We start from the raw sequence: 3,934 nt of genomic DNA on the forward strand, positions 1-3,934 counted from the left end.
TTAAATACTTCGTAAAAAATCAACCATTTTACCCATGCAACAGGAAAAAGAGAAGGGAATTAACAACATTTATGAATGATCCCAAGCTCTGTATGGGAAGCGAAAATGCCACATTGGAACTGTAAAAAAAAAAAGAAAAAAAAGAAGTGATTTGAAAATTATGGAAATAAGTTATGGTGTCCCCATGAAAGGGATGCAATAGATCTAGATCAGATCAGTTTGCTTCCCTTAAAAAGGACATGGTCCAAACAAAGCAAGCCCATAATATAAACACTTTCCAGTCTTCTTGTCTCTTTCTTTGATTACAAGAATGCCCTCATACTATGCCCAGTGCTTGCTTGGAAGATGGTGCATATGCAGAGAAGCCATATATACATTATATATAATGAATATATAGATCAAGAAAAGGAAACAGTCCAATAACAATAATAAAAAAAGAACAAATTAAATGGAATAATTTTTTTTTTTTTTTTGATGTGATGAATTTGTCTTGATTTTTCTTTCAAATGAATATGGTGTTATGGGGATTCCTTGAATCTGTGTAAAAAAATGGAATATGAAAGTGATGGGAAATGGGGGAGTAGATGGGTTAGGGATGAACAAGTTGTGGGTCTTTCAATATGGTTGTGTTTGGATATATAATGGAAATTCACTCACAATAAGACATGGCCTCTATCTAATAACGCCACACATATGGAATTTAATGCAACTTTCCTTCTTATCCAACAAAAAATTTATTTAAGAAACTTTTTTTTTATATAGAAAATTTGTAGTACTCAAATACCAACCGGTGGATATTCATTTGTTCACGCTATAAATCTGTCTTCATAAATATTAATAGACTTTGGGCTAATGTGAGTGACTTTACCTTATTTTTAAGCATGCTAACATGACACAATCAATTGAGGGAATTTAGAAAATTATCTATGCTCTGCTCTTGCAATTACAATATAGGCAAATTTTCCATTTTTATCTTTCTTAATGCCCAAATACAAGAAGATTCAAACCTACAACTTTTAAGACAAATCTCTTTCTGATCTAGTTTTCTTTTATATTCGTAATTTGATCGAATTATATATGTGAAACTAAATACTTCTTATTAAGATATCTTTTATGTGATAACGTGGTATAAATATAGAAAAATTATTTTAAATGATAAAACTATTAAAAATATTTACAAATTAGCAAAATATCATAGTTTATCTGCAATAGACTATTATCTATATCTATCATGACACGGATAGATACAGATAGTAATCTATCGCAATCTATCTCAAATAATGAAATTTTGCTATATTTATAAATATTTTAGTTTATTTTCTTATATTTGAAAACAACTCATAAATATAAGTATAGTTACTTCATGGTTGGAGAATAAGAAATAAGTAAAGATAGATAATCTTCAATAGATACAATATCTTTACTTTAAAATAGGAAGAATTTTCAAAATCACATGTGAATTAGTTAGGTCATATTTGATAACTATTTTGATTTTATTTTTTGTTTTTGAAAATTAAAAATAAATTCTTATAAATAGAAAAATTCTAAAAATATTTACACTTTATAACAAAAAATTTCAAAAGTGTTTGTACTTTTGAATATTTTTTTGTTATAAAGTGTAAATATTTTTAAATATAATTATATTTAAAAAGATCTCAAAATTAAATTTATTTTTACTCAATTTCTTACAAGGATTTGCATATTTATTAAATAAAAGAGTTGATTTCTTAGTCAAATTCCAAAATCCAAAAACAAGTGGGTAAAAAACTATTTTTTGAGTTTTCAAAATTTGGATTGGTTTAGAAAACGCTCCTAAAATGTAGCCAACAAAACTTGGAAACTTATGGCTGGAAGTGAGATTTATAGGTTTAATTTTCAAAAACCAAATGATTGGACCTTAATTAAACTTTTTTTAACCATATGTAAAGTGGAGGAATCAAAACCACTAACTTTGAAGTTATATTATATATATATATAGTGTGTATGTAATTTGCCATAAATATTGTATCAAAATTAGCATATTGTAAACTGTTAATTTGAATATAGCTCAATATATATCAGACACTCGATTATTATTTCAAACATAAAAAAATTGGATTTTTGGTCTTTCGCTTTTGCCAGATCTAGAGAGATACTACGAGTCCTCCGTCCTAGATTCCATCACCGTGGCCATCTGGTTCACCGGTCCTATAACTATCAAAGGATAGCACTAGAATGTCCACAAGTGGTGGTGGGGCGGGTCATTTCCCCATCCCATCCCCCTCCCCATTTCATTCTCCATCTCCGTGAAAATTCTTTCAAGATCAGGGCGAGGATTCTTCGCAGAGAACTTGCAGGGATCGGGTTTCCCATAAGGAATTTTTTTCGTTTGTTTTTTTTTAGAAAACCAATTAATTTAAATCAATAATTATAATTAAATAATTAAATTTATCACTAAATTGTTTATTATGGTTAGTTTTACTTGACATGTTGAATTTAAAGATGAATTACTCAAATTTTGGCCTAAAAAAAACTAATCAACTTTTTTAAAGAAAGAAATAAATATAAATCAAATTATTCACATATATATTATAAAGGTAAATATTCAATTTAAATATTTTCATTATCTTGACGAATAAACAATCAAACTTTAAATTTAAATATAATGTTTATATAATAATAATGATAATATAACATTAAATAATTATACTAAATAAATAAATAGAGGCTAACCGAGATGGGGTGAGGACGGGGGCGGGAATGCATTCCCTGTCCCCGCGTTCCCGTTTAGCTCATAGAAATTTTTTTTCCCCACTCCCTCCCCATGGGGAAATTAGACATCTCTAGTTAGCACATGAACTTTTACTTTATGGTGTAAATATCATACAATAATTAATTGGGTTTTACTTGCACTATCTTTGTAAAACTCACCTAATTACCCAATTAATTAAAATTTGCCACATGATAAATACTTTTTTAAAAAATATTTTTTTTTACTATCTCTACTATATTAAAAGGGGCTAAGAAGGGAGAATTTTTCACTTCCCTCTTTGCCCCTACCTTTTTTATTAATGTCTATTTTACCCTCACTCACACTCTTCTATTGTAAATATGTGCCTTACAGTCACACTCATACCTCGCTATATTAAAAAAGGTTAAGAGGGGAGAATTTTTCACTTCTCTCTTTGTCCCTGCCTTTTTTTATTAATGTCTATTACCCTCATTCACACTCATTGTAAGTATGTGTCCTACCTCGCACCCATACCTCATGACAAAATCCTAACCATATAATGAGATATCTTTCTTCCTTTAATTTCACGCTTATTTTTAACCTGAATTTTTTTAAACCTTATATCTCTTCATTTTGAAACATTTTGAGAAAAAACTATCTCTTTATAAAAAGATCAATAACGAATCAAATCATTTTCAAAAAACACACTTTTGTGCAAATCTACAAAGGGGATTATATCTCTTCTAATAATCAATGTAATCACTAATTTTCGCATTTGTTTTCTTTTAGGAATTTTGATATTTTTGGTGCAACACCACATATATTTAGGATGGTTGCTTCTCAAATTTGTTCTCTTTGCAACTCAAAGTATAGATGTTGGGATTAAGATTATTTACTATATATGTTCCCTTGTAGTTTTGATCGGTAAAGAGGTGAAGATCGAGAGATTTGAGGAACCGACGGTAACATATGGGAATGCAATGCAGTCTCGAAAGGGATAAGATTATTTTATCATGTAAACTGATTTCAGTGAGTTCTTGGGAACCCTTCATACATTTTCTCTATATTTGCTGTAAATTCTCTCTCCCTTGTGTCTTATGTTTGATGATTTCAATTTCATGGAAAGCATTTGTTATTCTAATTATATATGCCAAATAGAGTTTTTTTTGCATATATATATATATATAATTATTCACTTCCGATCATAGTGGCAAGTGAGATTCA

The sequence above is a fragment of the Benincasa hispida genome, chromosome 1, assembly GCF_027475165.1.
Source record: "Benincasa hispida cultivar pf3 chromosome 1, pf3_genome.v1.1, whole genome shotgun sequence".
In the NCBI taxonomy this organism is placed as follows: Eukaryota; Viridiplantae; Streptophyta; class Magnoliopsida; order Cucurbitales; family Cucurbitaceae; genus Benincasa; species Benincasa hispida.